The sequence below is a fragment of the Pectinophora gossypiella genome, chromosome 24, assembly GCF_024362695.1.
Source record: "Pectinophora gossypiella chromosome 24, ilPecGoss1.1, whole genome shotgun sequence".
Taxonomy (NCBI): Eukaryota; Metazoa; Arthropoda; class Insecta; order Lepidoptera; family Gelechiidae; genus Pectinophora; species Pectinophora gossypiella.
In genome coordinates, this window is record NC_065427.1 from 7,587,126 (window position 1) to 7,614,085 (window position 26,960).

The 26,960-nt window shown below is 39.0% G+C and overlaps 1 protein-coding gene across 3 annotated transcripts in view; it reads right to left on the reverse strand.

The window, feature by feature from the left end:
• Positions 1-20,811, reverse strand: part of LOC126377823 (plasma membrane calcium-transporting ATPase 3) — a 226,659-nt gene extending 205,848 nt beyond the window's left edge. Inside the window, exon 1 of one of the 3 annotated variants that reach the window (XM_050025741.1) lies at positions 20,690-20,811. The gene's annotated coding sequence lies outside the window, so the exon portion shown is untranslated. Of the gene's footprint in view, positions 1-20,375; positions 20,515-20,689 lie in introns of those variants that run through there. The other 2 variants (XM_050025743.1, XM_050025742.1) reach the window with 2 other exon arrangements.
• Between the last annotated feature and the right edge of the window lie 6,149 nt (positions 20,812-26,960).

Here is a 26,960-nt window from a genome sequence, read left to right on the forward strand (position 1 = left end):
ATGATCCCTGCTTCAGAAGGTACGTTAAGCCGCTTACTACATACTGATGGAAATACATCGTTACATAAGTCATATCAGGAACTTTTGGCGGCTAAATAATAACCCTGACACCAGGGATGATGAGGTTGGTAATTCACTTCACAACCCACATTGGTGTGAATGTGCATATCTACATCGAATAATCGAATATCGCAAGCAAAAAACATTCCGTGACGATTTTTATTGAAAACTTGACAATGCAAAAAAAAACAATAGAATATAATATTTAATATCTCCTAAAACTTAAAGGTTGCCTGGAAGAGATTGCTACTTAGTAATAAGGCCGCCTATTGTGCTCTTTCTATTTCTTTTTTATTTTGCATTTTGTGTTTTCCTGTTTCTGAAATAAAGTATTTGTTATGTTATGATTTATGATACTTAATAAAAATTACATCTAAAAAAACTTAATAAAACCACTCCCCACCCTAGTAGCACTCATTCGAAAAAGGGATTTTGGTAATAAACATTCCATGCTGAATTTTATTAAAACTTGATAATGCCATAATAAAAATGACATAAAACAACTTAATAAAACCATCTCTTTTTGGACGTGACTTATTGTAGATTTGCCGCAGGTGGCATTAACTACTTGGCCGGACAAATGGGGAGCGCTGAAGGCTTTCACCCGGTACAACGTTTAAGACAACAGGCCTGAGGGTGCCGGAGTCTCTCTCGTCTGAGAGGAAAACTATTTGAAAGAATTAATCGACCCTAGTGGGTCGATAGCAATAAGCGCTTCGTCGAAACCGAATTCGTCGACCACGCCGGCGGGGTCGGTATCGGAGTCCTGAAGTGTTTGGTGTCGGGTCGGGTAATCGGGTCGCCGGGGTCGTAATAAAACCATCGTTAATACACATGAAACAGGAAGACCAGCCCATCGCCCGTATAGTTTACTTTATCGAGTTGGACAGGACATAATCCCTTTGAGTCTAAGGCCTAATCCCTAAAAATAATAAGTAAGCCCTATAAAAAATCCCGCCGTCTGCCAGTCAAGTGTCAAGGCGTTACGTATTAACCGCCGGAAATCCAACATGGCGGCCGGAAGTGTCTGGCACCTGCGTTTCCGGCCACGGTTGCGGGTACTCGCGAATTTATAGTCTGTGAATAGTGGTTGGATGTGAGCTGAATTTTATGAATCTGGTTAGAAAAGTGCTCTCTTTATTTGAGTTAGGTTTTTGATTTTTATTGAATTCTTATTACTTGGTATGATGAATAAATAATTTGAATTTCAAATCTCTTTTTACTTCATGAGGAAAAGCTCCGAATAGACAGACGCAAGCATGGCAGACCGAGGCGGAGATGCTTTCCTGGAAGGCTGGCCGGAGGAAGCACTGGAGAGAGAGTCCTGGATACACAAATAAACACATAACCTTCCGTTTTGCTTCGCCGCAGTCTATGTTGTGTAAGTTGAGTTTTATCATCCCGGGAAGCTTAATATCGCGACTTGTGCCTGCACTCATTTCGAATGACCGTTTTTAAAACGATTCTGCTTCCTATCCGAAAGGGTTACTTTGTAATTGAAGTCGGCGCCTCCCTTAAGTGTTCAATTATGCAGCAGAACAAACTCTGGACCGTGAATCATTCAACGCGAGACACCACTTTGAAGGAGTAGGCTCGCTTCCTTGACATACATACATACAATGACTTACTTACGTAATACACAGAAGGGTTTAGTTTCTACAGGTAGACGATTTAAGGGCGTCTTTCAAAGACAACAGTCGTCGGTATGGATTTGACCTAGTATATACAAGGTGTTACTGACAGCGTAACGAATACTGAGGGGGATGATTCAGACCATGATTCGGAGTTGAAAGTATGAAACTTTTTTTACCTTTGATGGGTTCGCTCTTGGCCCCAGACACGCCCGAAGGCATTGACTAGTCAAGGTTTCCGACAGGAAATTCCACTTGATAACAACTCAGATATTCAGAATCATGGTTTGAATCATCCCCCTCAGTATTCGTTACGATGTCACTAACAGCATTAGAATACTTAAATATGCTTCATAATATTGCAATCTATTCTACAAGTTAATAAGCAATTTATCTTAAACTGGACTAAGTACTACAATAAAAACAAAAGGGGAGCGTGAAGGCTCTCACCCGGTACAACGTTTAAGACAAGTAACAGGCCTGAGGGTGCCCAGTTGGGCGCGAACCTCGGCTCAGGAAAAATATTTGAAAGAATTAATCGAGCCTACCCTGTACCCACTAGCCTCGATAGCGATAAGCGCTGAATGAGGGAGATATGGCCACTTCGTGAAATGATCGAGCACATCTGGAAATTATCAATTCTAAGATCTGGCCACGACATGTACAATGTACATGGTATGTTCGATTCAGTGTAATTTATTGTACAGTTTACCCTTTTCCCAGGTAAAGCTTCAAGAAGTGTTCTTAAGCTCTCTCTCTTCAATTATGCATTTAAGCGCGTTCCTGAATTGAATCTTTGATTCGCAAACGAGTGTTCACATGGAGTTGTTTGTGTTGAAAACGTGTCAGGTTACATAAGTACGTACATATGTTACTGTAAAAGCCCGAACTACGATAAATCTTGAGATTTACCAAGTCATCATCATCTGATTAGTGTTATCCCGTTTATCACAGGGTCCGCTTACCTAAACTGAAGACAGGTCCGGTTTTTTACAGAAACGGCCAGTCTGACCTTCCAACCCGCGAAGTGAAAACCAGCCCAATACAGGTTAGGTCACATACTTCCGCAACGCATTTCTCGGATATATGTTTACACACATTCACTTTCACATTATTATCATTATCTTACGATTTACCAAGTGATAATGATAAAAGTCTGAATCGTTCTTCAATAACCGTTCATTTCCGACTTATACCGGCAGGTACCTGGTTATCTTAAGATTTACCACTGAGCTGTGGTAAATGCTAAAAAATAGGTGTTTAAACGTGCCTCTGTGGCACAATTGAAATGGGTCCAGAGACCCTGAGTTCGATTTCCGATGGGGACATTTGTAACAAAAGTTACTTTGTGGGATTGTCCTTTAAGGCATTTAAGGCATTGCAGGCCGAAATCTTCTGATTATCCGAAAATTAAGATGTTTAATAAAAACATACATTACGATATAGGAAGGGAAAGACCAAGAGAGCTTACATGGACCATATTAAAGAGAAGGCGAACATCATGTCTTATTAATCAAAGAATTGGCCTTTGATAGACAAGAATGGAGAATGCTACACCGACAAGAGCGTGGCTCTTAAATTTATGATGATTAGTTTGTTTTAAAAACGTTCCATGATGTCATATATCATTAACCTGTGCTGGATTTTTTTTAAATGTGTTTCCACGAAAGATGTACAAGCGACGGTTTCAAAGAGTTTTCAGAATTTCAGCTTTTGTTTTCATTGCAGAATTTCAGAAAGCATTTTATTTTTGGTCTGTTACGAATAGGATAGATATGACATCATTTCGATTGTGTCGTGGGAGTTTTTACAGCCCATATACCTCACACGTCCGACTGCTGTGGACAGTCATCCCCTCTATCAACCGGAGGGGGATGTGGAGTATACTCCACCACGGGTTGGTGGAGGTGTTTAACGAATAATGGCCGGGATCATGGAAGCATGGGATAATCTTACTTTTTACCTGCAATTCGAGGATGAAAGAAAGGTGAAACAAAAAGTATAGCTTAAAAAAAGTTAAATTCTTTTTGGTTGATGTCTTTTATATTGAATCTCTTAGTTTTAGTTTTATTCAATTTAATTTTTGTTTTGTTTGATATTTTTGTTCTGTAAGTAACTGTTTTGTTTATGGTGTAAATAAAGTTTTTCATTAAGGGATATCGACAAAGTAATGATTTCTGAAGTAAAGTAGAAAATCATAAAAAAGGAACAAAATGAGCCATATCTCCTAAACCGTAAATAATCGCTGAACATACAAGGGGTGTTTCTGGTAGCCAATGAGAATCTAATTTTTAATTTTGAACGTGAACCTCTGGGCCACCCTGCGTATTATTCAATATATCCATTGTCATTTAAATTGCAAAATATTTGGCAGTGGAACATTCCGACAATGCTACGTCATAAATTTAATATTCACTCAATGACGTCACTACGTATCTCGGTACAGATAATAAAAGATATTATAGCACCGGCCATCGCGCGACTATAAAATGTGGTCAAGTGATATAAGGAAGTCATTCTATATGTTCCGTACATTTTCTAAATAATGTAAGGGGGAAATTGACTGACTGACATAGGTACCTACAGTTTAAGCTGCTGTAACTAAAATGCTGAAAGTATTAATTTTTATTTTATAATTATAATGTACATATAAGTACTTATAGCACAGGTTGTACCCAGTAAGTTCCAGCAGTACTTTAAAATTGTTAATCTTCTAGTATTATCTAATTGTACATATTTATGAATTATTAATGAAAAATATCCACGTGTAAAATAAACGCCACGTCACTCAGTTATTTACGAAACTCATAAATTACATTGTTTCTTCTTCAATTTTCGACATCTAAAAGCTGCATATTACCTATCTTAAATACTCAGTCCTTATAAAATACTACTTAATTTAATACAACTGGGAGCCGTGGTTACCCAGTTGGAAGAACGCTTGACTCTCATTGTGAGGTCGCAGGTTCAAATCCCAGCGCGAATAATGTGTAATAAAAAAAATAAAAAAGTTTTCATCTCGAGCTCCTCCGTGCTTCGGGAGGCACGTTAAGCTGTTGGTCCCGGCTGCATTAGCAGTCGTTAATAACCATCAGTCGCACTGGGCCCGCGTGATGGTTTAAGGCCCGATCTCCCTATCCATACATAGAGAAGGCCCGTGCCCCAGCAGTGGGGACGTTTATGGGCTGATGATGATGAATAATAATGTGAGCATCGGAAAGTTTGTAGTCCATCTGTCTATCTGATCGATCAGTAATCAACGATGGATGGGAGTTCGAAGGCGGAAATGGAAGAGGCCTACATCCAGTAATGGATATTAATGGGCGGAAAATAATAATGGCGATTGTTTATATTCGATAGCAACAGGGTTCCCGCCAATCCCTGCGGGCCCCTAACTCCAGTTTTCCACATGACGCCGCGAGCAGCTGCCAAGTGACGTGTCATTGACGTCATCGCACCGTCATCACTGATTATGTCGTAAATGGTACCATCATCATGTTAATTATCATTCAAAATTGATACAAAAAAGTCGACCATTGCCAAAATCGGCCCACACAAACAACGGGAATAGTGCGGAATAATGGCCTGTAAATGGAGTGGAATTATGATGTTTTTTATGTGAGTTATTATCTTAGATGGCATTCACTACTTGGCCGTCTGAATGAGGAGCACTGAGAGATTTGTTTGAGTGGATTATGGCGAAGAAGACACATGACGCCGCATTACCAGGGAAAACATCGACACCGCCGGTGGGGTCTAACTAGATTTAAACACGGCAGAGCGGCGCAGTATTACAGTGCGACATTTTGCCGCTGCTTTTTTCTGCCGCGCGGCGAAAAACTCGTAGTGCGCGCCTGGCCTAACAGGTGTTTATCCCGACAATTTTGAGAGACTCTACTTGGCCGGACAAATGGGGAGCGCTGGGGACTCCCATACTATTGTAAAGTTAGTAAGTAACCTATAAATTGATCTCTAATTCTCCACCCACAAGAAATGAGGTGAATAAAAATAGAGCGACTCCAAATTAATAAAAAGTAAGTATAAATAAAAATGTACGTTGGCTACAAACTTGGCAAAGGGCGTTCACCAAGTGAGCCGTTGTTTAAAAAAAAGAAACACGTGTCAATTCGCACTCGTAATCATTATAATGACGTCACCACACCACGAGTAGAGGTCACGGCTTGAAAAATCGCGAATGTAGTCATGGTTGTTGGCCGGGATTCCATCACGTGAGTTGGCGCTACTCGCTGAAATTATCAATTAATTCTCACAAATATTTCCTACTAGGGCTGTGCTGTTTCGCGAGTAGGTAAGACAGAAAAAGTCAGTCTAAAGATGATATATTTTTTTATAGTTTTTTATTAAAGAGGGTGTTAGTGACATCGTAACGAATACTTATGGGGATGATTCTGAGTTAATATGAAGTGGAATTTTCCGGCGCAAAATTCATGTTCTTTTATTTTCAATTGTATGCTTTTACGATGGAAAAATCCACTTGACATTACATACATAGATAAACAGCCTATACGTATACGTCCCACTGCTGGGCACAGGCCCCCTCAATCAACCGGAGGGGGTATGGAGCATACTCCACCACGCTGCTCCACTGCGGGTTGGTGGAGGTGTTTTTACGGCTAATAGCCGGTACCAACGGCTTAACGTGCCCTTCGAAGCACGGCATCATCTTATTTTTTCGGACAATCAGGTGATTCAAGCCTGAAAAGTCCGTATCAAACAAAGGATAGTCTCACAAAGTGATTTCGACAATGTCCCCATCGGAAATCGAACCCGGACCCCCAGATCGTGAGCGTAACGCTCTAACCACTAGACCACGGAGGTTGTTACCACTTGACATTAACTCAGAATAATGAGCTGAATCATCCCTCTCAGTATTCGTTGCGATGTTACTTACACCCCGTACAAGTACGCGCAGGTAGCCATACTAGTAATTATGGGTAGTACGGTCACGAGCATTAATATGTATACACTTTAGTACCATATCACATTAACTTTTTTGACAAAATGAATTGTAAGTCTCACTAAATGTCAAATATGTTAGTGCGCCAGAGTCCTAAAGTGGGTACATTATATTGCTCATGACTGTACACACTGTACACATTTTATATAACATGCACTCCCTATTATTTAATATTATATTTGGTACTTATACTTATAAAATAACGATTTATTTATGGCTTATTTAGAAAAGTCAGTTGTTCCAAATACACAACGTAAGGTGACATGACGTCAGCTGGGCTAACCTTAGAATGCTAGCTGTCACTTTTGAGCATACCTGGTCTTCTTATACCATGGGTATCAGCAGATCACATACGATGTGGTACAACGTGTCATGTGAGGATCGCGTCTGTCGTTTTTACATCCACCTGTTTTCTATTCCTAGTACCTCGCACGTCAGAAATCAATTATTCCCCCGAAACAGCGGCTTCCACTATAAATCTGTAACAATGCCTACACAGGGATCGAACCGGCGCTATTTCTGTAACAATAACTCTGGACAGTCTCTATCTTGGCATGCCATTCAGCGGCTTTAGCGCTTTATAAAAAAACTAGCGCTTTATAAAAACTAGCGCTTTATAAAAACTAGCGCTTTATAAAAACTAGAGCTTTATAAAAACTAGCGCTCTTTTGTAAGTTTATATTCAATGCAATTGATGTCACTCAATATGCGGTGTTTGAAAATCCACAGTACAGTTTTCACTAACACAGTTGGCTCAACCATTATTAGACGGCGATACGGCTCACCATCTATCATTTTAATATATGTTTTTGTAAACTACTTTATTTTCATAGTAAGTATAAGTAAATATTATTATGTATTGCTTCCGTGCCTCACCTCGCAGGGTCCACAGAATACCAGCGTCGTGGCTCGCGCCGCGGCTTATGCTGAGTGAGGCCCTTTTATAAAGGACACCACCACCATCGTTGACCAGTCCATACACTCAATTATTTGTATTTCTCGTGTATGTTGTTTTTATTATGAATTTTGTTTGATTGTAAGTTATGTGTTACTCCGTGTTTTATATTATATATATTTATTATTTTCTTTATATTTATATTTGTTACTGTGGTGTCCCTTTATAATAAACGTTTCTTCTTTCTTTCTATCACGTTGGTCTAATAGAAAGCTCGGTGAGGTGTGGGTACTTAGTTTATCTTGCCTTTAAATGTACTTCTGACTACCGCAATTGTGGTGTAGTCGTTAGCGTATATGTTATGTTGTTTGTTTGTTAGTCGCACAGAATTTTTCAAACTGAACAAAATAAAAGTCAAATACTGTGGAGCCGTTTCCGGGATTCGAACCCGTGAAACTAATATGCAAGGATTGGTAAACACGTTTTAATCCTTATATTTTTAAATAAACTACCAGTCCAGAGAAAATAAGTACCTATCAATTTTCTATTGGATTTGTTTTGCAACGGATGTGGTTTGATTAGACCATAATAATTTCTTGTAAATAGTTTTTTATAACGTTTTCCTATTAATATTCACTAGCAGGAAATATGTCATGCTTTCCGGTATTTGTTAGCGAAATAAGGTATCATTACTTCTTTTAAAATCCAAACTTATGAGGTATAAATGCGAAAGTAAATCTTCCGTCTGTTGAAAGTAAACCTTCGAACCAATTTAGACGTTTGATATGGAGATGGGATGAGACCTAGGAAAGAAAATAGGATAGTTTTTATCCCTAAAAATCACCCACTAAGTGGATGAAAAGGTAATGGAAAAGGTAAACGAAAATCCCTTTTGCATTTTTCTAATTGTTTTGTTTTTGTTTTGTTTGTTAGTGTGTCAGGATCGAAGCAAATGGAATTCTATAGTCTCTGCTTACCCCGGTGGGAAATAGGCGTGAGTTTATGTATGTATGTGTATGTAATTGTTTTTCTGACATTTTCAAATGTAGTTATTGTATTGTTTTTGTGTGTGGCGTCTTTTTATCATAAACAATTTATATTCTATTCTATTTTAAAAAGCCGTGCCGTGATAACCGAAGTCCGCCCGGACAAATTAATAATTGTACGTATATTCTGACAATATTACATTATTTTAGTGAGAAGGCCTACCAGTATACAAAAATGATAAATTGCCTTAACAGCTTATCTGTCGGTTGAGCTGTGGAGTTTATGTGGATTAAATACTTATATACAAGCGAATGGTTTTGGTCGGAATTTTTTACGAAGCGATCGATTTGTATACACACACATTTACACAGAAATCTCCGTTTCATACCAAACCCGTAGCATGCTGCACGATACAATGACGCAACAGAATTACTTTACGTTTCGCGTGGCCAATAGAGTTATCGCGTCGCGAGCGATATGCGCGGCATGTTACGGGTATTGCTCCCCGCACCATAACGTTTGCGTTGTCACCGGCTTGTCTAGACCTTCTGGAAAAATGGCTTTACCACAATAATCCAAGTATTATATTACGCATTATTAGCAGGCTTCCATAGCGATCCCGGGTTCAAATCCCGGTGGGGACATATCACAAAAATCACTTTGTGATCCCTAGTTTGGTTAGGACATTACAGACTGATCACCTGATTGTCCGGAATTAAAATGATCCGTGCTTCGGAAGGCACGTTAAGCTGTTGGTCCCGGGTACTACTTACTGATGTAAGTAAGTAGTCGTTACATGAGCCATGTCCCTTGGCGGCGCAATAATAACCCTGACACCAGGGTTGATGGAGTTGGTAATCCACCTCACAACTCACACGATAGAAGAAGATAGCCCTAAGAGCATGTAGACCACCCAAACATCATCGCTCACGAGTGGTCAGTAACCACAAAACTGTGTTCGCTTCATGTTGAAACTCCCTGGCGTCTCTCCAACACTCGCGCCAGAAATAGTCGCGACACAACGACTCTACGACACTGGCCATACGCTTTAATTGCCCTTACTAGCGCATTTATAATTCTATTTTTATTGTCGTTCTGTTTGCTGTATCATAATAGGCTACTTTCCAACTAGTCGAATCAGTTACTTTTTACTTAACGTCAAAACACGAAAAAGCACGCTGTGACGTCATGAAAGTGATAAAATGTCGGACTTATTATTAAGTTTTGTTGATTAAAATTCATAATAACACTAAATTGCTATGAAATTTATTATGAAAAAGCACACTGTGACGTCATAGAAACACATGATAAAATGTCGGACTTATTATTACGTTTTCTTGATTAAAATTCATAAATAAGTTATAAATAGAAAAAAGAAAAAGTTTTTCGTTAGTTTTAGATCTGTCTTTATTTAGTATTAATCAGAATATCATAATTTATTTTGAACCTAGTACGGTCACGAGCATTAATATATGTATACACTTTGGCACCATGTCACATTAACTTTTTTGACAAATTGAACTGTAAGTCTCACTAGATGGCCCTTGGCGGCTCAATAGTAACCCTGACACCAGGGTTGATGAGGTTGGTAATTCACCTCACAACCCACTCGATAGAAGAAGAAGAACTAGATGTCAAATATGTTAGTGCGACAGAGTCCTAAAGTGGGTAATACATTTTATTGCTCATGACTGTACACAACCCAATTATAGGCACTATTTAAGCTTGCGCGCTCCACCTTAGACCACACCACTGCTTAAAACCAGGCAGTATCGTGGTCAAACGTACTAAAATTTTCTAATAAAAAAAATAGATTAAAGGTTTTATGGTGGACTACAGCTGAAAGCATTCTGTTGTTGGTATTACTTGGTATGACAAATGGGGAGCGCTGACGGCTGGCACCCGGTACAAAATTTAAGACAACAGCCTTGGAGGTGCCCAGTTGGGCGCGAATTTCGGCTCAATTCGTCTGAGAGGATAATGATTGTAAGTATTTGAAAGAATTATAATCGACTCTAGTGGGCCGATGGCTATAAGCGTTGAATGCGGGAACAAAATATATGTATAAGTAGATATTATATCGTTCTTATACCTACAGGGAGACGAATTCTCTGCCGTCTTCTGTATTTCCGAATGCATATAACCCGGGTGCTTTCAAGGCCAGAGTGAACAGGCACCTTCTGGGCGAGCGAGCTCCATCTTAGGCCTCATCAATGCCTTCAGGCAAGTCTGGGTCCAAGAGCAAACCCATCAAAGGTAAAAAAAGTGATAATATTAATTTAAGATATTTTCCGTTTTTTATTATTATTATTTTTAAGTATTTTTTTTTGTATTTTTTGATAGTATATTATTTTGTTTAATAAAATACTTTGTTAAAAAAAAACTTAATTATTAGTACATTATGTATTAGTAATATAAATAATCTTAATAATTATTTACCTGTGTCCTTATTGTAATTGTAACTTGGATAAAATGATGCTGGAGTGAAGGTACTTACCTGAAAATTATAAAATAATGATTTTCACTTTCATTACTTAATTCATAATTAATCACAAATAAGTAAAGTATTATGATTCACATAAATAAAAGTTCTAAATATTTGCATGGAAAAACGGAAAATTACAACCTGCGCTATTTATTGAACGCTTCACTATTTTTTTTTGAAAGGTGAATTTTCAGTTGTTTTCATGAGCCATGTCAGGCCTTTGGCGGCTCAATAGTAACCCTGACACAAGGGTTGATGGGGTCGGTAATCTACCTCACAACCCAAACGATAGAAGACGAAAGTTTAAGTTGATTTTCCATTGTGCGCGTGCGCTCTATCTGGCGTGGACAGAGTGGAAAAGATAATACTATACACCTCAGGAACACAGGCGCGTATGCCAGTGGCACAAATTCTGGCAGACCACGTACATATAAAATTTTTAACCCGGTTTATACCCGATTCAGTAAAACTCATTTTATCTACTAAACACCCTCTAAATTTTCCTGAACAAAAAGCCTTTCATTCTACAAGGGAAGTAGATGGCACCAACGGCGATAAACCTATTGTGGCTAGGTGCTTTGTACACCTACCAACGTAACTAGAACCGCCCCATTTGCTGTTTTGTTACAGAAAAGTTGTAAATGGGGATGTTTCTAGGGTCACGATAAGTTGGCTGATGTGTATCCTGATTGTCACGACATCGACTATCGGTTATAGAGCGATGAATGTACTGTAGATAAGTTTAGTATAGATAAATGAAAATAGATCGTAGTCTAAAGCTTTTGTGATAGCATTTCGTATGACATGTTGTTGAAGTAGGTGTTACCTGGTTACGAGGTTAAAAATTTAAGGATTATATAAATTCAAAATCATTGTTTCTAAGTAATTATCATGAATGATTATCGACTGTTGAAGGTAAATTTAATTTTAGAATCTACGTCATTTCGCAAGGTGTTATGGCCGAGGAGAAGAAATGACAGGAAAATTCAAGAGCAACACGTCTTTTCAATAAATGTAGGTATACATTACGAGTTATTTAATAATTAGAGGAACACATTTAATACCTGGCATTATCATAATTTAGGTAATCATTAATTTTATAATAGGTGCATCCGTGGCAAGTTGATCTAAGTACCCACACCTCACCGAGCTCTGTTAGACAAACAACGAGATTGTTTATATGACGTGTCCGGGGTGTGATTTCGCTATACTAATCTAACAAATGGGAAAGGATATCTCCGGTTAGTCCGATCATTCGACCAGTCAAACTAAGTACCCACACCCCACCGAGCGTTCTGTTAGACCAACGTGATAGGTGGTGAGCCGTATCGCCGTCTGTAATGGTCGAGCCAATTTGCACTTAAGGTAAATTAATAACTCATTGGTGTAAGTCCAGTACCGGGGTTCGAACTGGCGCTCCCCGTTTGAGAAGCAAGTCAGTAAACCGGATCACAGTGACTATAAACTCTCAGTGCAACAGGGAAGTAGTAACAGTTAAGAGCTTTGTATTGTAAGTCTCTGCTGTTTTCTATCAACACTTTGTTACATTAGAAAAGGTCAGGCTGACATTTAACTGAGAAAGCCAAGTGTAACGTGAACTGCAATACAATTGACTTGTTCAGATGTGAAGAGGACAGATAGTGAAAGAAGAGTGAAGCACTATTGTAAGTATATGTTTTTCTTTGCCTTACAGACTATAAAGGTTTTAATATATTACGCTATTCATCAGCCGCCGTAAGTAAGTATATATAACATAAACAGCCTATATACGTCCCAATGCTGGGCACAGGCTTCTCCTCAATCAACCGGAGGGGGTATGAGGCATACTGCGTGAGCCCAACGCTCTAACTAGACTATGTAGGCTGGTAAGTATATTAAATGTACACCGACCAATGCCGACGCATCGCGGCCGATGATCGCGTAATGTACCTACCTAATAGGGCCTTAGCCGAGCTTTTACACAAAGTGTTAGTGACATGGTAACGAAAACTTTGAGGGATATTCGGACCATGAATCTGACTTGATATCTTCCGTCGCAAAAGTATGGCACTAAATTAATTAAAAATAACATCAAAAATTTCATTAGTCGGAAAGACAGGAAATTTCATCATCCCGTACAAGTACGTACTGGTAGCCATATGAGTACGTATGGGTGTTAGTGACACCGTAACGAATACTGAGGGGGATGATACAGACCATGATTCTGGTGGAATTTTCCGTCATAAAATTCATGTTTTTATTTGGGTTAAAATTCTACTTGATATTCACTCACGACTTACCTGTATGTAAGTTGTACATTTTTGCCATCAGTCACGTTTAAAAAGAGGTATGTAAACTTAGGTTCTACTCACAGAACAGATCATTAAGGTCGGTACCTAACAAGGTTCATGAACACCTACTGTTTACGAAGTTTTTGATGGAAGTGAAATGGGAGTGTTTTTGATAATTATGTATCAGGATCGTAGTAAGTAGATTAGTATCCATTTTCACTATAATAACGCCCATTATAACCGTTAGTTATTTTTAACGTTATCGCATTATTATTTTTTTACTTGTGGTCTCACTACGGCAGCGCCCTCTGACGAGAACTACTTTTTTCCTCCAGTTTAAAAATGGCCACAATCCGCGCCTTCTAACTTTACCGCACCCCGCAATTTTGTTTTTTTTTTTTAAACCGCTGACATTATTCATCCCCTTTGGGCCACAAATAGAACTATTGTACACACAACAACTCAAAAATACATCATAACACTACAAACATTCGAAAAGTGGTGAGTGATATTTTTGGTTCCCGCGCGAACCCTTGGTAAAAGTCATTTTACATTTTGAAACATTATTCCCATGATTATATTCCCGCCTAGCCTACGCTCAACGGCCACTGGGGGAAGCTGGTTCCCGGCGTAGTTACTCTGTTTACCCCCAGTGGGAAATAAGCGTGATGTTATGTATGTGTTCTAAACGTTCACTGTCAGTGACTTCACTGATTTTTTCACCAACCAATTTGGTGCGTAATGACCCGAATCGATTCGTGCAATCGATCTTCGAATCGATATCGACGACAATCATCTCGATGCAATTAACTAATTGATTAATTTTATTGTCTCTGGCAAGGGTATAGCGACTGTTTAATTTGTGCTTGATGTTTGTGGTGACAGGGTGGTTTAGTTGTTAGCGTGTTTGGTTCTCGATAAATTGGTCGCGCGTCAAAACCTAAGCTTAGCATACTTAAATATGTTTTTTTTTTATTAGTTTTGCACTAATGGTTAAGTAAACTTATATAATTACTTATATACAGAAAAGCGTACATTTGCTAAGTTAACTCTGTGGTAAGAGTCTACTACTTTTTTACGCCTAAATCGCTGAACCGATTTGGATGAAAACTGACAAATAGAAATCAAAATCTACGGACGGACTTTTACTGTGATAACGGAAGTTCCACAGAAGAATTTTACATTTCTATTAATATACATACATAAATAAACTCACGCCTATTTCCCACCGGGGTAAGCAGAGACTATAGAATAACAATAATACTATAATTTTAGTATTAAAGTTTTATCAATAATCCTGAAACGTGTAAAATGTTTTTGTGCACTGAATAGTAAAGTGACCTTGTAGCCAAGGTTATGAGCACGGTCAAGGCGAAACTGACCTTACGTGGGGGTAATTAAAAATGCAGGCCTTCGCAAGGTTTTCATTATTGTCGTATTTGTAACTGTTTGACAGCTATATTTATGTGTCTAGAGTGGATGTTTATATTAATATATTACTAATAATAAACTGTTATGAAACTCGACGGACTGAAACACGGTTCTGGAAACATTAGTTGTCTTTTGACCACTTGTTACAAGTTGTCTTTGGACAATTTTTTATTAAAAGTTGTATTAACGAAAACCCTCCTCCTCCTCCACGGCCTCCGTGGTCCAGTGGTTTGAGCGTTGGGCTCACGATCCGGAGGTCCCGGTTTCAAATCCCGGTGGGAACATATCACAAAAATCACTTTGTGATTCCTACTTTGGTTAGGACATTACAGGCTGATCACCTGATTGTCCTAAAGTAAGATGATCCGTGCTTCGGAAAGCATACAATACAATACAAATACACTTTATTGCACCAAAATAAAAAGAAATAATTACAAAAAGTCTCTTAACTAAGTACATGGCAAATGGCGGCCTTATCGCTTAAAGCATGCTACAGTTTAAAATTATTCAACCTGTCAATTTTTTACAGTTTGTTTTCTGATCACTTCGACACTGGCAGAATGGACGTACTCCTAAGTGACCCGGTGCCATAACCTAAAAAATAATAATTTAATAGTAGGTATGTTTTACTAACACATATTATAGCTAACCTAGGTGATAGGGGTGCAAGTCCGGTACCGGGGTTCTTTTTTTTTTTTTTTTGACGTGACTTGTTGTAGATTTGCCGCAGATGGCATTAACTACTTGGCCGGACAAATGGGGAGCGCTGAAGGCTCTCACCCGGTACAACGTTTAAGACAACAGGCCTGAGGGTGCCCAGTTGGGCGCGAACCTCGGCTCAGGGCGTCGTCTGAGAGGAAGAATATTGAAAGGATTAATCGACCCTAGTGGGTCGATAGCGATAACCGCTGAATGAGGGAAATCGTCGACCACGCCGGTGGGGTCGGTATCGGGGTTCTGAAGTGTTTGGTGTCGCGAGCTGATTGGCTGCCTCTATGGCTAAAGTAATCGGGTCGTCGGGATCGTATATTACGTCCTTCGGACGCCGAGGTACCGGGGTTCGAATCCGCGTTTTCCGTTTGAGAAGCAAGCCGGCGTACCACAGGACCACAGGGACCTCAGCCTCATGTTGTATGACGTTGGTGTAAGGGCTCAAACTGGATGACAGAGCCAGCGGCGCGGCTGCGATAGCGGCGCGGCGGCCGCTGTTCCGTTCTCGATGCCAGCGGCCAAATCGCGCGGTGTTGCGGCGGTATAAAGTTGTGTCTCAAATGAACGCGATGTCGAAACGGCGACAACGCATTTTCGATTGTAGTTCTTTTGTTTCGTACGATTTATTATGGGCAAATGAAGATCTGAATCCCTATAATAAACATAGGAAACAAAAAGGCGAGTTTCAAACGCAGAGACACCGCTCGACTAGAGCGCACCGCTCGTACCCCGCTCCCCGCGCCGCTGCCATCGAGAACACTTCAATATAAATCTTAGCATTTGAACGCGCCGCTCCCCGCACCGCCGCCGCCGCCGCTCCGCTGCCGTTGTCATCCAGTAGGAGGCCTAACAGAATACACGGTGAGGTGTGGGTATTTAGGTTTTCTTGCGGTGGATGTACCTCTGACTACCCTAATAAGGATATAGTCGTGAGCTGATATAACATAACATGTATAACATAAACAGCCTATATACGTCCCACTGCTGGGCACAGGCCTCCCCTCAATCAACCGGAGGGGGTATGGAGCATACTCCACCACGCTGCTCCAATGCGGGTTGCGTGAGCTTACATATTTGGACAAATTATTGTTAAGTACTATAGCAACCTGTACTTGTCCAACTAATAGCACTATGCACCTATTTCCGTATTTTAGTGTGTATTTAGTGAATCATGTCGTAGTAAACCACATACCGAAAGTTACAATAAAAGTGAAATGGCGCATAAACCGGTTATATCTGGTTGAACAAATAAATAGCGGGTGATGTGAAACAGCGCCATCTGTTGGTGATCTCAGCTCTATTTACAGTTAATTCTCTGTTGATTTATACATAACACGCATACATATAAACTCGCGCCCGCAATCCGTAACAGGATAGGCAGAGGTAACCAAAGACAACTTGCAGCCACTGTTAATACGAAGTCCTAAGGTGGATACGATGCACTTTACGGTGGGGGATCAGTCAAACGTTTGTCCATCATGTTAGAAAGGGTACAATCCCTCTGTCGGATTCCTTAAGTACTATGTCACTTTATTTTTCTGACAAATTGAACTGTAAGTCTCACTAAATGTCAAATATGTCAATGCGACACAGTTCTAAAGTGGGTACATGGTAATTATTACTCATGACTACACCATCGACCTACTAGGGTCGATTAATTCTTTCAAAGTGAGCCGAGGTTCGCGCCCAACTGGGCACTTTCAGGCCTGGCGTCTTAAACGTGGTACCGGGTGAGAGCCTTCAGCGCTCCCCATTTGTCCGGCCAAGTAGTTAATGCGATCTGCGGCAAATCTACAATAAATCACGTCAAAAAAGTCCATTCGAGAACAGTACCTATTAGGAGAGGATTAAAACAATAGTCTTTAATAGGGTGGCTAGAGAATAATGTCCAGAAGACAAATTGCAGCCAGTTTTGATACAAATAGTTAAGGTGATTAAATTAGACCATATTATGAGCTATCAAGGTAAAAACAACACGTTCTCTGGCAATTTATGCGTTATAACTGGAAAGATGAAATTAATTCTATCAAAAATAAATCTAAACATACATAAACCTACGCTTATTTCGCACCGGGGTGAGCGGAATGTAATTCCATTTGCTTCGATCACGAATTCCTGACATAACATACCTCTTTGGCTTCCTCCACATTCATCACTCGTTTCATACACGCGCGCGATAGTTCAGAGTAAGTACTTTTCCACTAACCTCCTCTTTTATTTCAAACCTAGTGCTACGCGGCTACGACACGTAACACGTAGCGAGACCTTAACCCGGCCGTTACGCCGTAGCAAATCTAGTTAGCCTCTAGGCTAGGCTATATGGAACCTAGAACCTAAGTGTCCCTGACTATAAATAGACTATATATTGCACTTCAGTTCTTTATTTAGTTCTACTTGTAATTGTAGAGTTCTGTATTTAGTTATAATTATAATTCTAGAGGTAACTTTAAAATATTAGAGCTGATAGACTGTTTTCTCTTGAATCGCGAGTTTATATTATTTAAAAAAAGATGGTCGACAGTTTATACATGTATAAGACAATTTCAAGGATAAATACTTAATGCCAAATAACAATATTACTATTGTATATTTTCAATTACACAAAAACAAAACTGTTTAAATTCTGATTTCTGAGTTGTTTATGAATATTTCGACAAAATCGTGATCTCGTTAATTAGAGATTTATATTTTTCATTTCAAAATGGCGTTATCTGAAATTTAATATGGAGGGGGTTGGTGGTGGGGGTTGGTAGTATATGGTGGTGGTGTGGTGGTTGGTGGTGTGGTGGTTTGGTGGTGGTATGATGTGGTTAGTGGTGGTTGGTGCATTTGGTTTTTTCTGTAAGTAATTTAGTAAAAAACTTAATTACTCGCGTTACACAAAATTACATATAGAATAAGTAATTGAAATAGCAACGTGTATCATAGCAACGTTTCATTAATTATTCAATCTTTGAAAACAGATATTAATTAGATTTAATTAATTTAAAAAGTATAATTTTTACATCGAAGTTTTTAAATAAAATAATATTTTGCAGAACTTCTTACTAGATGTCAACAGCCTATAGACATTTTATCTGAGAAGCTGCAGTAGTTTTAGACGGATGAATCGTTCGACAAGAAATATTGACGATTCAAAGGGTAATTAACAATGTTACCAACTGAATAAAGATACTTTTGAGTTTGAGTTTATAAAACCTGTAAGTAATATCTATTCTAACTTATAGCAGTAGATTTAACCGGTGGAGGTCTAAAACTCCGCGTAGCAACGCCCTGTGACCTGTGACCTTTACGAGTCCAACCCACTGATCAGTCTTTATCTGTCTATATTATATTAACTGTCGTTATCTTATACTTGTCCCCACCGGGAATCGAACCCACGACTTCCAATCGTAAGCCGAAGGTTCAACCACTCGACCACGGCACCGTCATTAGCCATAATTAATTATCTTGGAGATAATAATTATAATATAATAAGTTTGTCCTCAATTACTTTCTTTATTATTATTTTTTACGTTATTGTATTCCCTAGACAAGATTTATTAAAATATTAATATTATATTATTTAATATTTAGCTACTTGGAAATCTCGTCTGACCTTTACTAATAATAAAGACAATCCGTAAACTTAGTTTTTGTTTAAGTGAATTTTAGATTGGATAGGGTTAAGTGCTAAAATTCGTCTAAATATGGCCCAAATTTAGGTACCGAGTACGTTTTTATTAAAAAGGGTATAAGTATTCTTAATAAGTAGTAAACTGGTACCTACACTTGAGTTACGGTAAATAAATGGTTTTTGAATAAATATGCTTCTGGTGGAGTTTTAAATGGTTGTATAATTATCTTTTTAGTTTTTTATGTCAATAAACTCTTTATTTATTTATTTTATTTATTCGTCACGCTGCTCTGTAGTGGGTAGGAAGTTATACCAAACTATATTTTATTAGATGAGAATATGTATGAAAGTCCGATAATCTCACATAATTATCTCATAAAAACCTTAATAAATAAAAAATAATTAAATATTTTTTTCTAAACGGTCTAAAAGTGATGCCATGTGTCAAAAGGGTAGTTTACTAATTATGAATGGTATGTATGATAAAGCGGGACAATATAGAAAAGATAAGATGTTTATCGGTATTGGGTACTTCCTCGTAAGCAACCACTCTCCAAAAAGTTTTTAATCTACCATAAGTATGTTGTTGAAAACAATCTAATTACTTAACATAATAATATGTTAAACTTTAGCTATTTCGTTCGAAAAAATATAAAAAAAATATATAATGAAAAGGTGAAAAATCTAAATTTTTCCGGGTTGAAAAAAGTCAATAGCCACTTCTAACGCCATCTAGTGGGACGATGCGGAATCCCAGAGCTTTCTAGGTTAGTCCTACTAAAATTATCTCTTACCGCGCTTACAGTTTTCAGGGATATTTTCATTAAAATATAACTTTTGTATTCACCAGAGACACTTATAAAATAGACTGAACACTTAAACTTTTGAAATAAATAGTGTCACGTAATAAGTATTTGGGTGTTAGGTGAATATCTAGTTGTTATCGAGGGAGTTTTTCGTCTAAGTCAATAAAGGAGGCGTATTTTGTTACTAATCTGTATGGGAAACAATTGGCAATCGATTTTGGAGGGCTCAAGGGAAGTTTTGACTCGGGACTATAGAGTCGACTTTCAAATGTTTTACTGGGAAAAACGGGGGTGTTTGAGCCTTAAGGCGGCTGTAAGGTCGTTTAGAATGGTAATACAGGCCTGTGTAACCTTTCAGAATGTAATTACAGGACACGTGTGCTGTGTAGTCGAACGAAGTCGACAGTTTTCAGGCTTTTCGCCGTAGTCGCGGGATAGTGTCGTGCCTAGAAACGAGCTCAGTTTATATTTATCCTTAGGGATGCGAAGCACATTCTTTACGTACTTACTGACCGATTTCCACTGTCACTCCCACTTAGGATGTAGGTACTAAACACGAGCACACGCGGTTACGTCAATACTCTACCCAGAGCAGGGGAACCTACGGATATAGGGCCAAAAACCAAAAAGAAAATCTTTTTTTTACCGAAACAATAACGAGCGATCTTACATAATTCCGAGTCCGCCATTAGCGCTCGGCACGCACGCGATACTCGCCCCTAAACACAAACAACATAGAGTGCATATTTTCCATTTTTCCATGCACGATAGCTATTTTGGGTCTGCGCGTGCGATGGCAACCTTGAAACGGGAACGCACCTTTAATTTTAGCCGGCTAACCTAGATACTGGTACATTGCGAGCGTGGATCGATACGCGCATGCGTGCGGGGCGGCGCGTCGGGGGGAGGGCGGGTGACCGGCGGCGCCCGTGGCTCGCGACCGACTGCGGCGCGGCCGCCCAGCGCGGCCCAGCGCGCGTGCGCCACCCTCCCCTGCTAACGATCGACACGCGGCCACGGCCGCCCAGGCGCGCCCAGACGCGCCCAGAACAGCTGGTCGGCTACCGGGCTCCACATCACCATTATCGCACCCTCTGTCTAGTTAAGCCGTCGGCCCCGGTAACTACTTAAAACGTAAGTTATCGTAACATGAGCCTTGTTAGATGTGTCTGGTGGCTCAATAATAATGCTGACATCAAAGTTGATGTGGTCGGTCATCGACCTACACACAACCCACATGACAGTAGAAAACCCTGCGAAATTTGGGAAAACCTGTAGGTATAGATTGGAAAATTGAACCGTGAAAAGTTAAACTTGGAAAGATATGACAATATTGGATAATTATTATTATCGACACATAAAGGCGAAGCTGACGTTGCGAGTTTGCTTTGTTGAAATTACATACATAAACTCACTCTAATCCCTGATGGGGTGGGCAGAGCCGCAAACAATAAGAAGACTACTTGAAGCCACTTTGGCTACGAAATCCCAAGATGGACTTGATTAACCGTATAATGAGTGGCCGGACTTACCTTGCACTTCGCGTCAATGATAGCCATGAATCGTCTGAACCAGACGTATGAGGCATAGGCGTCATACGAGTCATCATTTGTACCCAAAAACAAAGATAAAAGATGCATATTATGTGATTTTTCTTTACTCTCATTCCAGAGACTCTGTTTTTTTAGTAATAACTAAGTTTTTAAAACATATTGATATTTTAAGTACTTCTATGCTGGACTGGAAACGAATAAAAAACAAAGAAGACATTCAGCTCTGGTATGTCGGGAAAAGCGACAGAGGGTTTGTGTTCTTTCTTACATAATGGACCGTTATTGGCCAATCTATAGGCTGGATACGGTTCGTCATATTCATCTTAGGACTTTATCAAAAGTGACTCTCTCTCTTGGTCGGTCCCTCATATCTGAGGATCGTGGTCAGCATCAGGGTTGCACCTGGAGCGTATGATCTGCCTCCACCGGTTCCTGTCCAGCGCTTCCCTTACTATTGTGTAGAACTTGGATGACGACGCGTCTTTCACTTGGTCAGTCCATCTAGTCAGTCCACTTTATCAAAAGTGACTACATATTGATAATTAAGTACTTACATAAATTGCCTATATACGTCCCACTGCTGGGCACAGACCTCCCCTAAATTAAGTACTTACTTAATACTTATAGCTCTGTTCACGCCATTAGGGGTTGCGAGCGTGAGTTTATTTATGTATGTATGTACTAGCGGCCACCAGCGACTTCGTCCGCGTGGATTTTTTTAATTGTTAAAGCTTGTGTGTTTTTCTGATGTATAAGCTACGGTATTGTTAAGTGTCATTAAAATCCTTTCAGTAGTTTTTGCGTGAAAGTGTAACAAACATCCATACTCACAAAATTTTCACATTTATAATATTAGTAAGAAGTAAGATGTTTTTTAAAAAAAATCCTAATAATAGACCACTTACTACATCAGGCTATGTCAGGGGCCTTTGGCGGTTCAATAGTAACTCTGACACTAGGGTTGATTATGTTGGTAATTCACCTCACAACCCACACGATAGAAAAAGACCGACTATATCCGAACCGCGGTTGCATAACAGTGTTTTTTTTAGGTGCAATAAAGTCAGAATCAGAATCAGAATCATTTATTCAACGTAATTATCATGGATAAACTTGTTGAAGGTCAATGTAACATTTTGAATTTACGTCATTTCGCAAGGTGTTATGGCTGAGGAGAAGAAATGACAAGAAACTGCAACAGCAACACATCTTTTAAATCAATGAGGGTTATTACAACAAGTTACAAGTTATTTAATAACTAGAGGAACACATTTAATACCAGACATGTTTATCATTTAGGTAATCATTAATCTTATAATAAGCTTTTTTACATAAAGTAAGCTTCACGTGAGCTTTAAATTTATTCTCTGACAAATTTAAAATATTATCTGGTATTTTATTGTAAAAACGTATACATAACCCCAAAAAAGATGAATTTAATTTACTTAATCTAGAATTTTGAACAACAATTTTATTTTTATTCCTTGTATTGTAAGTATGCCTTTCACAGTTTCTCGGAAGGAGAGATACATTCTTACGCACATACATAATGTTTTCATAAATATATTGACTTGCGACCGTCAGTATATTTATTTCTTTAAACAGCTCCCTTAAAGAGTCCCGACAACGCAGATTATAAATAGCGCGAACTGCCCTTTTTTGAATGATGAAAATAGTTTCTACATCAGCGGCTCGACCCCACAATAAAATACCGTAAGACATTACGCTGTGGAAGTAGCTGAAGTAGACAAGTCTAGCAGTGGGTACATCTGTGAGTTGTCGGATTCTTCTGACGGCATATGCTGCTGAACTTAGCTTGCCCGCTAGTGATACAATATGTGGGCCCCATTGAAGTTTTGAATCTACAGTAATTCCTAAGAAAACGGTGTGTTCAACAAAATCTAAATTCTCGTCGTTAATTTTAATGTTATTATTTACTTTCTTTACGTTTGGTAGAGCAAATTTAATACACTTCGTTTTCTTAGCATTTAGAACTAGGTTATTTACTGTAAACCAGCTCAGAACCTGCGACACAGCGCTGTTTGCTTCGTCAAGTTCCTCTAACTTTCTATCGATTTTAAATATAAGAGAAGTGTCATCCGCGAACAGTACAATGTCAGCTTGGTTCTGTACTACATAAGGTAAATCATTTATGTACACTAAAAAAAGAAACGGCCCCAAAATGGATCCTTGAGGAACTCCCATTTGAACATGAGAGCCCGAAGAAGTTGTACTATTGATTTGTACCTTTTGTATCCTATCACCTAGATATGAATTTAACAAACTGAGAGCTCCATTATTTAGTCCATAGTGCCTCAATTTCAAAAGCAAGGTCTCGTGATCCACGCAGTCGAACGCCTTAGACAAGTCACAGAATACTCCTACGGCATTCTGCGACTCCTCCCAAGCATCGAAAATGTGTCGAACAAATGTGACACTCGCGTCTGTTGTAGACCGACCCTTAGTAAAACCAAACTGCTGGCTGTGAAGTAAGTTATTTAAATTAAAATGACATAGCAGTTGGTCGAGAATAATTTTCTCGAAAATTTTACTAAGTACTGGTAGAATAGAAACCGGTCTATAATTGGTGGGGTCTGATTTTGTGCCCGATTTAAAAAGAGGTATAACTTTACTGATTTTCATTAAATTTGGAAAAGTGCCATTTTCAACACTCATATTAAAAATGTATGCTAGATATGGTGCTAAGATATCAATAACAGAGCTCATCAATTTGACAGACAATCCCCATAAATCTTTCGAGGTTTTAAGTTTCAGCTGTTTGAATACTTTAACAATACTACTCGGATCAACGCGTTTAAAATCAAATAATTCAGTGCAAGCAGTAACATTACTTTTCAACAATATATCAGCTTGAACAGGAGAGGACCTGAGAGATTCTGTAGTTTTTACAGGGATGTTCGTAAAGAATTTATCAAAAACTTCAGCTACATCTTTATCTTGTTTAACTAACCCAGTGCCCGATTCTATATTGTATTCTAATTCACGCGGTTTCGAAGCCTTTGTTTCACTATTTATTACTTGCCAAACTGCCTTTATTTTATTATCCGCGGTCTTTATTTTACTACTAATATGCATCTGTTTGGCTGTATAACACACGCTTCGAAATATTTTAGAATAATTTTTGACGTAGCTTTTAAAACTATCAGTGTGTGTATACGTTTTTTCCTCATATAAAGAATAAAGAGTATTTCTACTTTTGCGAATGCCTACGGTAGCCCAGTCACTGAACTTGAATGATTGACTGTTGGTAACTACCTTTTGAGGAAAATTATTTTCAAATTCTTTATGGATTATAGTAAAGAAATCCCTGTAAAAATCGTCAGGATTGTCTGTATCAAAGTTTGGACAAGGTAAGTTACTAATAAGACTATTTCGATATTTATCTATCCGAGTATCAGTAATAATAATAATAACTTTATTTACTTAATAATAACTTTATTTACTTAAAACAGGGTTCAGACATAATTTCTTAGTATAAGTAACGCTTTATAAACTTAGTCTAGTGTTCACTAGTATCTGAACTAGGCCGAGCCTGTATCTCAGATACTAGTCCCTTCCTTGTGTACAATATAAATACAATGCGTAACAAACAGAGTGAGTATAAAGCGCAGTATATGGACCAGGAAAACAATAAGCAAGCATCACAAACATAGAGCATAGAGCAACAGGGACCTCCTTGGTTCATCACAAACAATCATCAGACCATTCTTATTTTACTGTCACAAACAAATTTTCAACCTTGTCATAGTTCTGTTGTTTTAGCCAAACTGTCAGTATTTGCTTACACGTGTAATAATCAGTGATGGGTCGTGTACGAAATTTAATTTTCTGAACATTTTTAAGTACTGGGAAACTGACCAGCTGCCCACTGTGATCTGACTTAAAACAGTTAAGCATACTGTTATCTTGGAAGTCACAATTGCAAAAAACGTTATCTAAACATGAGGCAGTTGTTTCTGTAATTCTAGTTGGCTCCATAAATATATTAACAAGGTTAAATGATGTAAACAAACTTAGAAATCTAGTTGTAATTGAATCTACTTCATATAAATCAACGTTAAAATCTCCACACACTATAATGGCTTTATTACTTTTAGATATGACCTTCAGTACATTTTCCATCACTGATTCAAAAACTGTGAAGTTAGCACTGTATGGGGGTCTGTATACGGCCACAACAATATGTTTCTCTGTTTCTATACATGAAATCTCCATAGTGCCCTCTATCGAAAGTCCAGTAATATCTTTGCGTTCTTTATATTTTAAACTATTTCTGATAAAAATAAGGGAGCCACCGCGTATTTTGATCTTTCGACAGAAAGCGCTAGCGAAATGATAATTTTTAAAACCGAATAACAATTCATAATCCTTCAACCAGTGCTCAGTAATACATAAAATGTCAATAAAAAATGTCTCTAAAAATAATTCTACGTCTAATTCTTTGCCAGAGAAGCCTTGAATATTTTGGTGAACTAGTTTTAATATTCCAAGCTTCTCTTTTGTCTTATTGTCTAGTTTAAAGATGAAGTACCATTCGTGGTACATGGCTGACTACCGTCAATAAAAGATTTTGTACTGTAGAAGACAGTACAGTCAATAAGTTTACTGCCTGGTCTGGCAGATGTCTCTTTAATATAAAAAAGTAGTACCGAACATATAATTTTTTTAAAGTACTTAGATAGATATATTCTATCTGTCGTTATTATACAATTTTGAATAAACTTATTCAAATCTAAATAAATAATATTACTATGATGACAGGTTCTGTTGTAAAGGTGTTGGTTGAGAGAAAATATATAATTATTTTCCTCACTAGCTAATGAATTTGAATATGGAAATGAACAAATAATTAAGTTTCCACACTCAACAGTCATTAGTGACCTATGATACCTAGTCAATTGCTGTTTTGTGAGCCCTGTACTATTGCCTACTAAAAGAATAACGGTAGTGTTTGCATCATATTTACACTGGAATAATTTTGTGATGATTTGCGAATATGACGCGCCAGGCATGCACACATTAACAATGTCATGATCAAAGGAGTTTTTTAGAAGTAGTCCTAAACCTATGCCTATATCGTCCGAGAACACAACAGTCTTTTTCGTTAGACGTGGGACACAGTCTTTCTGGGGCGCGACGATGTTTGGCAATGCGGTCGCGACCTTTTCGGGCCCTCGCAGCGCCCCACCTGGCGGCGCAGCGGGCGCGGGTGCCGCGGGCGGCGGCGCTGTCGCTGACGCCCTGCGCCTCGGGGCTCCGCGAGTTCCGACCCTCCGCGGCTCGGCTCCCGGCGGCACATCACCGGCCGGCGCGACACTCGGCAGCGCGGCACACAGCGGCTCGTTGTTGGGCGGTGCGGTGTCGCACATCACTGCGGCCAGCGGCGCACCGGCGGGGAGCACGGCACTGCGTTTCGCAGCTCTGCGTGACGCTGCCCTACGCGGCGTGGCCCCTGCCGGCGCAGCACTAGGCGACGCGACACTGGGCGGCGCGGCTCTGCGTGTCGCAACCCTACG